The sequence below is a fragment of the Podarcis vaucheri genome (assembly GCF_965113315.1).
Source record: "Podarcis vaucheri genome assembly, chromosome: 6".
Classification (NCBI taxonomy): Eukaryota; Metazoa; Chordata; class Lepidosauria; order Squamata; family Lacertidae; genus Podarcis; species Podarcis vaucheri.
This window is the reverse complement of record NC_138764.1, coordinates 87,650,943-87,664,092: the sequence shown is the minus strand read 5'-3', so window position 1 is coordinate 87,664,092 and position 13,150 is coordinate 87,650,943. Positions and strand designations below refer to the sequence as shown.

Here is a 13,150-nt window from a genome sequence, read left to right as displayed (position 1 = left end):
ACTTTGTGGGTACCAGGAACCCTTGCACCCACAGTTGCCTCAATAGTTGACCCCGAATTGTAGGGTTGTTGTTAAATGACATTTCCTCCAATTCAGTGGTAAAGATCAGGTTTTCCAGGGGGGGAAAGCATTGGGACAAGAAGATGAGCCCCAAGAGAGATAAGTGGTGGATGAAGGGGTTCAGGCTGATCTGGGGTGCGTGGAAGAGGGAGGCTACAGATTCATCCAGCAGTTCTGGCTGATTTGGGGCAGGAGGGAATGGACACTGCAAAAAGGAAAAGCACCGGCCCAGTTTCAATCAAAATGGAGCGCCGGGCAAGGGGAAAGAGAGTCAAATTGCTTCATGAAGCAAACTTGTTGCGAAAGCAGGCGGCTCATTTGCAGTTGGCTCACGTCTCAAAGTCAATAGCTTGTCTGTGTCACAATGAAATTTCATTTTTAAAAACAACAGAGGCAGGAGTCTGGGTTAAGTACAATGGAAACATTCCTACCTGTTGCCCAGGAACAATTTCATCCGCTTCTTTGGGAGACAAATGGGGGCAACGGAGAAGAAAAATGGGCCAGTCTGTTGCTCAACAAGCTGCGGCTATTAAACTGTTTGCTTTGCTGTCACCAGCAAAGGGGCTGGTGGGGAATGTCGGAGGTGGCGTGCTTGTTCACACAAGAAAGAAGCAAAACCTCGACTCCTGCATCTTTATCATTTGCCTAGCTGCTAGCACTTTAAGTGCTGTCCAAAGGTACACACAAACACAAACGGAAGAATCGGCTGGGCCAAGAGATGTGTTGCTCTGGTTTTGTGGTATGACTGACACAGTCCTAGCACCCAGTTCAGGCTCCTCAGGGGATATGGTGGTCAGGCTGCTACCCGGAGTTTCTGTGCTACCTTCCAAAAATGGCAGTGCTGCAGGATATTATGGATCAGCAGCACCTACAGCCTTATTTATTCACCAGTTCTCTTACCCACCTACTTCTTATGCCTATCAAGAGGGACGAAAGCTGAGTCCTGCTTGCACCTTCTCTGGTTTGCAATCTGGCAAGCTTAATATGGGGGTTTCTTAGGTCAAGAGAGGATTGTGCGTATCCAAACTGCCCGTCCAATTTCTTTTTTTTATAATAAACTAGGATTTATTTGTTTTTACATTGAAAATGCAAGTACTCAAAGGAAAACTAGCAAATAAGGAAACAATAATTACACAATAAAAAAATACACCAGATGTATGAGTAAACTTCAAATAACAATGATTTATTTTATAATCCAGAATGTCAGTCAAACTCTTACCAGTTTCTGCACCCATGTGTGAGCCACATTTGGTACCTAGGGCAGAGGTTTTCAACCTTTGTGAGTCCACTGCTCCCTTGACCAACTACATTATTTCTGCGGCACCCCTATGGGGCTCAGGAGCCCAGTTATACCCCCTCTTCCCTGCAGAGCTGGCAGCCTCTCACCCTTTTTTGAACACCCTCCCTTGTGGAGTGTTCCCTCAGCCTCCTCTCCTCTCTCCTCTCCTTAGGAATCCTCTGGGCAGCCCATGTCTCTAAGCTGCCTCCCCTGCCCCAAAGAGAGGTGCCTCCTCACGCTGCCCCACAGGGGCCTGGGAAGCACCCCCTGGCCAGCCCCAGAGGCACCCTTCACCTGGGGAGCTTGTAGCCAGGGCTGCTGAGACAAACAGCTCTGCAAGCCTTTGGGAGGCAGAGACACAAGAGGACATCAGAGGAGGGAGGGAAAGAGGGACAGAGGCCAGTGTTTCCCACGGCACCAACATCCAAGGCACCCCAGGGTGCCATGGCGCACTGGTTGAAAACCACTGACCTGGGGGAACTGAGTGCATGGCTTTTATAAGAGTGGAAATGTGTTGTCTCTGCATCATTTTCCACAATTTGTTTCCCATGGTTTAGAGTAAAATATCCAATGCTGCAACAGAGGACACAGAGTCTTTGTAAACCTCATGCATCTGAATGGAACAGGCTTGCCAATGTTTGGTCTGGAAGGGTGCATTGGTGCTTTTAATAGCTGCGTCTTACTCATGAGAGCAGCAATAATTGCTGTAGCCCTCGCTGCCAACACAACCATTAAAGAGACATGAACAGCCTTCTTTGGGTCTGCTGCTGCCAGGTTTTCCGCAAATGATGCTTACATCAGATTTTCCACTTCCCCACATGTTTAAGCCGAATAATAAAGTGACATTGATTAGAATGAATGCCAGGTTTCCCCATCTCTCTCAACCCCGCCCCCCCCTTTTCACTTGCTGCCATGCATAACAATGATTGAAGCGATATATTATGGATTAAAAGCTGTTTTTAGGGCCTTTCCAAATGGCAACCAGCTCCCTGGATTATTCTTGTTTATTTTAGGCCTGGCGCTGATCCCATGCAGTCATGCAATACCCTATCTGGTGTCTCCAAGAGATGGACAGGAACAACGACAGCCTTCCTACAGGAGGGCTATCTGCTCAGTGCTGTTTTGGTTTTTTACAATAGGAGAGAAGTGCTGTTCATTATGGAAAGACTGTGCAGCCCTTGATGAAAGTTTTAGGAAAGAGAACCGGAGGAAAGGAAGGCATGTGCTGTTTGGCCAAGGCATAAATGATTGGTTTGGGGGATCCATGCTGGAGTGGAAGAAACTCTTATATAACTTGTCAATGAGAGGTATTTTCAGAACGTTGAGTTGGTCTTTATGGAAATTCTCTGTCAAGCAGCAGAAACCACTACAGACCTGGAGTTGTGCTCACTACTGGGTAGATAATAGGCACACAGGAACCAGCACCTTAAACACTTGGGCCCCACCCACCGTCACTGTGCACAAGCTGCCCAAAGTTCCCACAATGCCCTGGAGTGTCACCACATCAGAAGCATTGTGGGAAATGGGAAATGGTGGCTGATATCTGCCCATACTTCTGCCCCTAGGGAAGTCTGCAGCTGGGGACCCACCAGTGGTGTAGCGTGGGGGGTGCCAGGGGTGCCAGCCGCACCGGGCGCAACATCTGGGGGGGCGCGAGTCCAGAGGGAAGGGACAAGTTCCTTCCTCCGCCGGGCTCCCCGCCACCACCGCCAGCCTTGCGCCCTAGCGCGCGCGCCCCCTGCCGTCGCTGTGGCTGCGCTCCGCTCACTGCTCGCAGGAGGAGCAGCCGCTGCAGCAGCGCCGACGCCGCCACTGACGCCTGGCCAGGCACGGGCAGCCTCTGCACCCTGCCGCTGCCGCCATCCCCTCGGCCCAGCCACAGGCGGCGGCTGCTTCTGCCTCCATCCTCCTCCGGGCAAGCAGCGTTGTTTGCGCGGCAGCGCCAGCGGCAACTCGCAGGTTAGGGGTTGGGGGGGCGCAAATTACTTGCCTTGCCCCGGGTTAGGGGGCGCAAATTACTTGCGTTGCCCCGGGTGCTGACAACTCACGCTACGCCGCTGGGACTCACCAGTGGACACTTTGCTGAGGGCCCCCTCAAATTTCGAGCTGACCCTGACAAAGAGAAATGCAGCTCATCAGGGCAAATAGCAAACATTGCCTAACGCTTTGATGGATCGTGACCCAGGCATCATTTATGGAAAACAAGCGCTCGATTGCAGAGGTGAAATCTGAGTGAGTCAGAGGATTCCGCAGTGCACTTTGCCTGGTGTAGGTGTGAAAGCACGCAGCTCTCCTTGATTACTTAGCAAATGCTAGAAACCAATATATGCAAATTCATGTGTCTGACGTGAGGTTTGATCATTTTCTTTGTGTGCAAACAACGTTTGTCACATGGGCAAAGCTCACGAAGAGATTTTTTTTTTCCAACTTCTGCACTCTTTCAAAGGCTGTCAGCTTATTATATAAAAATTAATTATGCTGTGTTTACAATTGCTGAAGGAAGGCCAGGAATTTTCCTCCATTACTACCAAATGTCACTGAGTGGGCAGAGGGTATACTGGCTTCTAAATAATGAAAGTATGGATATAGGCACGCACACAAAATCCCACACATTTAGGAAAAGATTTGAGAGGAAGGAAATACCCGCTTTGTGGCATGAATATCTTCCACTGCATTCCAGGCAATTAAGACGAAGTGGTGGGGGTCAGGGGGCAGAGATCAGAGGGATGAGTTTCAGAGAAGCCTTGCAAATTAATAACATTCTCGAAATCAATACAGTTAAACGAACCAGTCCCCAAAACGGATATATTCAAGCATAATGCAATGGGATGGATTATCACTAGCAAGTAATCTAATGCCAAAATAACTGCAGCTGAACAAACAAAACAGCAGCCATAAAACAGGGCAGTAAAAGAGGATATTAGCTACATGTATATTAACTGTAAAGTACCTATTACATGAAAAAGCAGGCGGGGGGAGGGGGTTGAGTGGAATAAATGGCTGTTTGGGTAGTGGCTAATCCCATTGTTCCTCCTTGGTGGGATGCAGAGAGAGACCTGTGGTTTTCTGTTCTTTGCACATTTATAATGCCAGTTTATTAGTGCTGAGGATAATTACAAGTCTTGGCCAGCGAAATGACAGATGCAGGCGAAGGTATCTGGAAGTGGTTGCATGCTGAACATGTACATGCCAAACTGTTGATTTGAATGCTGAACTGCAGCTGTTTGTGTTTCATTATTTATCGTGTTTGTACCCTTACTGACCTGCAAAGATTTCAAGGAAACAGACATAGCTTATCCCACTTTATCCTTGCAGCGAGCCTATGAAGTCAGCTGGGCTGAGAAATTATGAGATGCCCACCGTTGCTGAGAGCACTTGGTGGTTAGGCAGAGATCTGAATCGAAATTTCTCTGAAAAGTAGATTTCTTCTGGTCCCTGACACTGCATATCAATTCTTACCAAGCCATGAGTCATATTATGCATCTTACGCATGTGTGAGTAATGCATAGTTGTGCGTGTGTTTGTAAGTCCTGCTTCGTTCAATTGGATTTACTCTCAAGTAAAACGACAACAGAGTCTTGTGTGAATTCTTTTGCATAGAGATTGTCCCATTTCTTCTATACAGAAAGGTATTGCTGGCAGATGATGGCATATATCACTTTGGAAGATGGCGAATGTAACCCCAGATGTTCTGGATGACCTAACATCACCCATAGTATCATGACATTGATGTTCTGTAATAGTATTGTCATAAAAGATAGATGTGTGTCTCTGTGTGGTGCATATGCTTGTCTGTCTGCCTCCCTTCTGTCTCCCTGTCTACTCCCTGTCTACTCCTCCCTGTCTACTACTTGTTGTTGTTGTTTAGTCGTTTAGTCGTGTCCGACTCTTCGTGACCCCATGGACCAGAGCACGCCAGGCACTTCTGTCCTCCACTGCCTCCCGCAGTTTGATCAAACTCATGCTAGTAGCTTCAAGAACACCATCCAACCATCTCATTCTCTGTCGTCCCCTTCTCCTTGTGCCCTCCATCTTTCCCAACATCAGGGTCTTTTCCAGGGAGTCCTCTCTTCTCATGAGGTGGCCAAAGTATTGGAGCCTCAGCTTCACGATCTGTCCTTCCAGTGAGCACTCAGGGCTGATTTCCTTCAGAATGGAGAGGTTTGATCTTCTTGCAGTCCATGGGACTCTCAAGAGTCTCCTCCAGCACCATAATTCAAAAGCATCAATTCTTCGGCGATCAGCCTTCTTTATGGTCCAGCTCTCACTTCCATACATCACTACTGGGAAAACCATGGCTTTTACTATACGGACCTTTGTTGGCAAGGTGATGTCTCTGCTTTTTAAGATGTTGTCTAGGCTTGCCATCGCCTTTCTCCCAAGGAGCAGGCGTCTTTTAATTTCGTGACTGCTGTCACCATCTACACTGATCATGGAGCCCAAGAAAGTAAAATCTCTCACTGCCTCCATTTCTTCCCCATCTATTTGCCAGGAGGTGATGGGCCCAGTGGCCATGATCTTCGTTTTTTTGATGTTGAGCTTCAGACCATATTTTGCGCTCTCCTCTTTCACCCTCATTAAAAGGTTCTTTAATTCCTCTTCACTTTCTGCCATCAAGGTTGTGTCATCTGCATATCTGAGGTTGTTGATATTTCTTCCGGCAATCTTAATTCCGGCTTGGGATTCATCCAGCCCAGCCTTTCGCATGATGAATTCCGCATATAAGTTAAATAAGCAGGGAGACAATATACAGCCTTGCCGTACTCCTTTCCCAATTTGGAACCAATCAGTTGTTCCATATCCAGTTCTAACTGTAGCTTCTTGTCCCACATAGAGATTTCGCAGGAGACAGATGAGGTGATCAGGCACTCCCATTTCTTTAAGAACTTGCCATAGTTTGCTGTGGTCAACACAGTCAAAGGCTTTTGCATAGTCAATGAAGCAGAAGTAGATGTCTTTCTGGAACTCTCTAGCTTTCTCCATAATCCAGCGCATGTTTGCAATTTGGTCTCTGGTTCCTCTGCCTCTTCTAAATCCAGCTTGCACTTCTGGGAGTTCTCGGTCCACATACTGCTTGAGCCTTCCTTGTAGAATTTTAAGCATAACCTTGCTAGCATGTGAAATGAGTGAAATTGTGCGGTAGTTGGAGCATTCTTTGGCACTGCCTTTCTTTGGGATTGGGATGTAGACTGATCTTCTCCAATCCTCTGGCCACTGCTGAGTTTTCCAAACTTGCTGGCATATTGAGTGTAGCACCTTAACAGCATCATCTTTTAAAATTTTAAACAGTTCAGCTGGAATACCATCACTTCCACTGGCCTTGTTATTTGCAGTGCTTTCTAAGGCCCATTTGACTTCACTCTCCAGGATGTCTGGCTCAAGGTCAGCAACCACACTACCTGGGGTGTACGAGACATCCATATCTTTCTGGTATAATTCCTCTGTGTATTCTTGCCACCTCTTCTTGATGTCTTCTGCTTCAGTTAGATCTTTACCACTTTTGTCCTTTATTATGGTAATCTTTGTACGAAATGTTCCTTTCATATTTCCGATTTTCTTGAACAGATCTCTGGTTCTTCCCATTCTGTTGCTTTCCTCTATTTCTTTGCATTGCTCGTTTAAGAAGGCCTTCTTGTCTCTCCTTGCTGTTCTTTGGAAATCTGCATTCAATTTCCTGTATCTTTCACTATCTCCCTCGCATTTTGCTTGCCTTCTCTCCTCCGCTATTTGTAAGGCCTCGTTGGACAGCCACTTTGCTTTCTTGCATTTCTTTTTCATTGGGATGGTTTTAGTTGCTGCCTCCTGTATAATGTTGCGAGCCTCCATCCATAGTTCTTCAGGCACTCTGTCCAGCAAATCTAAATCCTTAAACCTGTTCCTCACTTCCACTGTGTATTCATAAGGGATTTGGTTTAGATTGTATCTTACCTGTCCAGTGGTTTTTCCTACTTTCTTCAGTTTAAGCTTGAATTTTGCTATAAGGAGCTGATGATCTGAGCCACAGTCAGCTCCAGGTCTTGTTTTTGCTGACTGTATAGAGCTTCTCCATCTTTGGCTGCAGAGAATATAATCAATCTGATTTCGATGTTGCCCGTCTGGGGATGTCCATGTGTAGAGTCGTCTCTTGTGTTGTTGGAAAAGCGTGTTTGTGATGACCAGCTTGTTCTCTTGACAGAACTCTATTAGCCTTTGCCCTGCTTCGTTTTGATCTCCAAGGCCAAACTTGCCAGTTGTTCCTTTTATCTCTTGATTCCCTACTTTAGCATTCCAATCCCCTATAATGAGCAGAACATCCTTCTTTGGTGTCACTTCGATAAGGTTTTGTAAGTCTTCATAGAACTGGTCAATTTCAGTTTCTTCAGCACCAGTAGTTGGTGCATAAACTTGGATTACTGTGATGTTAAAAGGTCTGCCTTGGATTCGTATCGAGATCATTCTATCATTTTTGAGACTGCATCCCAGTACAGCTTTCGCCACTCTTTTGTTGACTATGAGGGCCACTCCATTTCTCTTACGGGTTTCTTGCCCACAGTAGTAGATATGGTAGTCATCCGAACTGAATTCGCCCATTCCCGTCCATTTTAGCTCACTGATGCCCAGGATGTCAATATTTATTCTTGCCATCTCATTTTTGACCACATCCAACTTACCCAGGTTCATGGTTCTTACATTCCAGGTTCCTATGCAATATTTTTCTTTACAGCATTGGACTTTCCTTTCGCTTCCATGCATATCCACAACTGAGCGTCCTTTCGGCTTTGGCCCAGCCGCTTCATCAGCTCTGGATCTACTTGTACTTGTCCTCCGCTCTTCCCCAGTAGCATGTTGGACACCTTCCGACCTGAGGGGCTCATCTTCCAGTGTCATAACTTTTATATGCCTGTTGTCTTTGTCCATGGAGTTTTCTTGGCAGGGATACTGGAGTGGCTTGCCGATTCCTACTCCAGGTGGATCACGTTTGGTCAAAACTCTCCACTATGACCTGTTCATCTTGGGTGCCCTGCTCGGCGTAGTTCATAGCTTCTCTGAGTTCTTCAAGCCCCTTCGCCACGGCAAGGCAGTGATCCATGAAGGGGCTGTCTACTACTACTCCCTGTCTACTCCCTTGGACTACTGCAATGCGCTCTATGTGGGGCTACCTTTGAAGGTGACCCGGAAACTACAACTAATCCAGAATGCGGCAGCTAGACTGGTGACTGAGGGCAGCCGCTGAGACCATATAACCTGAAAGACCTACATTGGCTCCCAGTACGTTTCCGAGCACAATTCAAAGTGTTGGTGTTGACCTTTAAAGTCCTAAACAGCCTTGGCCCAGTATACCTCCTTGGCAGCAAATTCCACTGTCGAACAGCTCTTACTGTCAGGAAGTTCCACCTAAACATTAGGAAGAACTTCCTGACAGTAAGAGCTGTTCGACAGTGGAATTTGCTGCCAAGGAGTGTGGTGGAGTCTCCTACTTTGGAGGTCTTTAAGCAGAGGCTTGACAACCATATGTCAGGAGTGCTCTGATGGTGTTTCCTGCTTGGCAGGGGGTTGGACTCGATGGCCCTTGTGGTCTCTTCCAACTCTATGATTCTATGATTCTATGATTCTACCTGAAGGAGTGTCTCCACACCCATCATTCTGCCCAGACACTGAGGTCCAGCGCCAAGGGCCTTCTGGTGGTTCCCTCACTGTGAGAAGCTAAGCTACAGGGAACCAGGCAGAGGGCCTTCTCGGTAGTGGCATCCGCCCTGTGGAACGCCCTCCCACCAGATGTCAAATAGATAAACAACTACCTGACATTTAAAAGACATCTGAAGGCAGCCCTGTTCAGGGAAGTTTTTTAATGTGTGACATTTTTATGTATTTTTTAATCTTTGTTGGAAGCTGCCCGGAGTGGCTGGGGAAACCCAGCCAGATGGGTGGGGTACAAATAATAAATTACTATTACTATTGCACAGGAGGATGCTTTATGCACCCAGAGTCACAACACTAGCATTTGTTTGTTTGTTTCATTTATATCCCACCTCTCCTCCCAGGAGCTCAAAGTGGCACAAACAGATATCCCCTTTCCCATTTTATTCCTCAAAACAACCCTGTGAAGTAGCCTCATAAAATTTGTGGATGCCACTAAACTGGGAGGGGTAGCCTTGAATCAGGATTCAAGATGACTTGCACATATTGGAGAACTGGGCCAAAACTAACAAAATGAATTTGAACAGGGGCAAATTTGCAATGTTCTACCCTTGGGAAAGAAGAACCAGCTACACAAATATAAGATGGGGGGGGGGGCACCTGGCTTGCCAGTAGTATGTGGGGAAAGGATCTAGGTGTCATGGTGGACCACCAGCTGAACATGAGTCAACAGTGTGATGCAGCAGCAAAAAACAACAACAAATGCTATTCTAGGCTGCATCAACAGAAGCATAGTGTCCAGATCAAGGGAGATCATAGTCCTACTCTATTCTGCTTTGGTCAGACCACACCTGGAATGCTGTGTCCAGTTCTGGGTGCCATAAGTTAAGAAAGATATTGACAAGCTGGAATGTATGCAGAGGGCAGCCAAGATTATCAAGGGTCTGGAAACCAAGCCTACAAGGAACAGTTGAGATACTTGGGTATGTTTAGCCTGTAAAAGAGAAGATATGATAGCCATCTTCTAATATCTGAAGGGCTGTCACAAGCTTGTTTCCTCCTGCTCTGGAGAGTAGGACCCAAACCAACGGCTTCATGTTACAAGAAAGGAGATTCCAACTAAACATTTGGGGGGAAACAGTAAAAGCTTTTTTGACAGCAGAACAGACTCCCTCAAGAGGTGGTTGGGCAAGGTAGGCACATGGAGGTAAGTTGCGGGGAGAGACCTTGTTGATTAGCTTAAAATATATGATCCAGCAAAGTATTAGGCTGTTCCCATTCTGATGTAGCTCCCAATCTGACTTGGATGAATGGATGATGTCACGTATCTGCAAGCCATTGTACCTTTCAGACGTTGACTCCAACTCCCTTACAGTCCCACCAGCATGGGCAATGGTCAGGGTCATTGGCAGATGGAGCTTCATCTGAAGGGCACATGGCGAGTCCCACTGATCTATCCTTTGAAGGCAGGTTCTGTGTGGCAATGTTCTATTTGCTTTTATTTGCTTTGTACAATGTGTGTAAATCGAAAGAGGCAGCTCCTCCCTTGCTTCTCATAAGGGGCAATGCTATTTTCCAAGCTGAATGACAGCAAGCCCTCTGGAAAAATCAATGCAGCTTAAGGTTGGAGCAGCAAGAGGTCATGATCTAGCAAGAAAACAAATCAGTGTCATAAGATCCCTTTCTTTAAAAAAAAAATTGCTAATAAAGATTTGCTGGGTTACTTTGCTCTTTCGTGAACATGTTACCTGAAAATACAGTGGAGACAATCCTGTCTGTCCACTTTTCACTTCCAGCTCCTTTAGCACAATGCCCCAAATCTAAAAACTGGCAGTGAATGTTCAGCAAAGGGCCATATCCCATTGGTTGTGCACATGCGTTGAATACCAAAGATTCCAGGTTCAATCCTTGGTGTCTCCACATAGGGCTGGGAAGGAACTCTGGTCTGAAGTTTTGGAGAGCTGCTGCCTTTCAGTGCAGAGAAAGCTGAACTAGGTAGGATCAACACTCTCAGTCAGCAAGAAACAGTTTCCTGTGTTCCATCATCATCATCATCATCATCATCATCATCATCTCAAACCTTTTCAGTTTGGGTTCAGGCCAAGTTACAGGACTGAGTCAGCCTTGGTCCCCTCTACTGTCCCTCCTCCTTCGAGAGAAGGAGGGGACGACGACTATGCAACCCTGCTGATCTTTTGATACCCTGGGATCCTTCTGAGCCGATTTAGCGGGATGAGTCTTGGAGGCCCTGTTTTGCAGTGGTTCAAATCCTATTTCCAGGGTCAGTTTCAGAGATGGGGTGATTGTCTTTTGGCCCCCTGGTCATTGTGCTATGGGGGTGCCACAAAGCATCAGCTTGTCCCCAGTGCTATTTAGCATCTAAAGTGGTACCTTGGTTCCCGAACGGCTTGGCTCCCGAACATCGCAAACCCACTCTGTGGGTGGGTAATTTCCAAGTCTAGATAATTGTTCAGTTTAGATGGGGTCATGCTCCCCTTGAAAGAGCAGTTTTGTAGTTGGGGAGGGGGTGCTCTAGGATCCATCTTTGTCACTAGAGGTTCAAGTGACCAGAGTAGCTAGGAGTGTCTTCTACCAGCTTCAGCTGGCAAGACAGCTGTGACCATTTCTAGACTGGGATAGCCTGACCACTGTCAACAATGTGCTGGTAACCTCCAGGCTGGACTAGTGCAATGAGCCAAGGCTGGCCTTGGAGGTGGTGCAAAATGCAACAGCTCAAGGACACACCGGGGCAAGATATTGCCAACACACTTTCCCACTGTTGAAAGAATTGCACTGACTGCCAATTAAGTTCAGTTTAAGGTGCTGGTTTTGGTGCATAAAGCCCTCCATGGCTTGGGGCCAGGATACCTGAAAGAGCATCTCCCCCTTATATATCCATTCTTGACATTGTAGCAATGGGGCCTTTAGTGTTGAGACACCTGCCCGTTGGAATGCCCTCTCTTTGAATATTAGACAGCTGCCATCTCTGTTGTCTTCTTGGTGCCTGCAGATGACCTTCCTCTTCCAACAAGTCTTCTAAGTTGATATCTTTCCCATCTCTATTGGGGAATACAGATTTAAATGTTTTAAATTCTTTTTTTACTTGTCTTATACTTGCTGCTTGCCACCCTTGGCTCATTTGGGAAGAAGGGTGGGATATAAGTTTAATGTAATAAAATCATCATCATATATAGCTCAGTCGGTAGAGCGTGAGACTCTTAATTTCAGGATTGTGGGTTCAAGCCCCATGTTGGGCAAAGGATTCTTGCATTCCAGGGGGTTGGACAAGATGACCCTTGGCGTTCATTCCAACTCTATAATTCTATGATTCTATCATCATCATCATCATCCTATTGTAACCGACAAGTACTATATCAGGATGCCACTGAGATAACATGGGAACAGTTGGTGCACCGCTGCAGCTCTACACATATAGCATTTATACGGAGAGTTCAACCCATCTCTGATACACTGTCACAAGCTTTTATTGCACAGAGACCACTGCAAAGCTCACATCCTTCAGTCATACCACAAACAGATAATTTACAAAAATAAAGTGTGCATGAACAGCATACATAAAAATCCATCATAAACAAAATCCATATTTTACTGCACATCAAACTTAGCTCAGCTAGAAGTGTTAACAAAATGATTAAATTCCATTAAAATCATCAGAATAAATTAAAGAGCATTATTTCCCAACAGCTGCATCACACTGTTGATTCATGTTAAGCTTGTGGTCTACTAAGACCTCTAGATCCTTTTCACATGTACTGTAAGTAGACTTACTGATGGAGAGAACAGGGGGCATGGAGAGTGTTGGGTCCCGAAAAACTTGAAGCTGACTGTTGGGGGGGGGGTGCCAACTCAAAACCTCAGTGCTTACCAGAGTCTTGAGTGGCTTATAACCATTTTATGCTCGTGGTACCTGTTGATGGTAAAGTTATATTATTCTACCTTGCCATCCATTGTTTTAAATCTTCCTTGATTCAGGCGTTTCTTATTGTTTTACATTATACAGCCTCATAGTCAGCATTGCTTGGGAATTCTAGGAAACCCCAAAAAATTTGCAGTTTTAAAATCAGTGCAGTTTTTAAAGGTACAGTCTGACATCTTGAGTCAAAATGACAGCCAGTTGTATCCAAACAAACACAGAAACCTGCTTCTTGGTCTCAGGAACCAACCATCCCACAA

General features: G+C 46.1%; 1 protein-coding gene across 3 annotated transcripts in view; it reads left to right on the top strand.

The window, feature by feature from the left end:
- Window positions 1-13,150, top strand: part of LOC309534185 (opsin-5-like) — a 72,298-nt gene that overhangs the window by 20,456 nt on the left and 38,692 nt on the right. Inside the window, exon 1 of one of the 3 annotated variants that reach the window (XM_082226283.1) lies at window positions 3,405-3,571. The exons of 1 other annotated variant lie outside the window; for it this stretch is intronic. The gene's annotated coding sequence lies outside the window, so the exon portion shown is untranslated. Of the gene's footprint in view, window positions 1-3,404; window positions 3,608-13,150 lie in introns of those variants that run through there. One more of the 3 variants, XM_082226282.1, reaches the window with a different exon arrangement.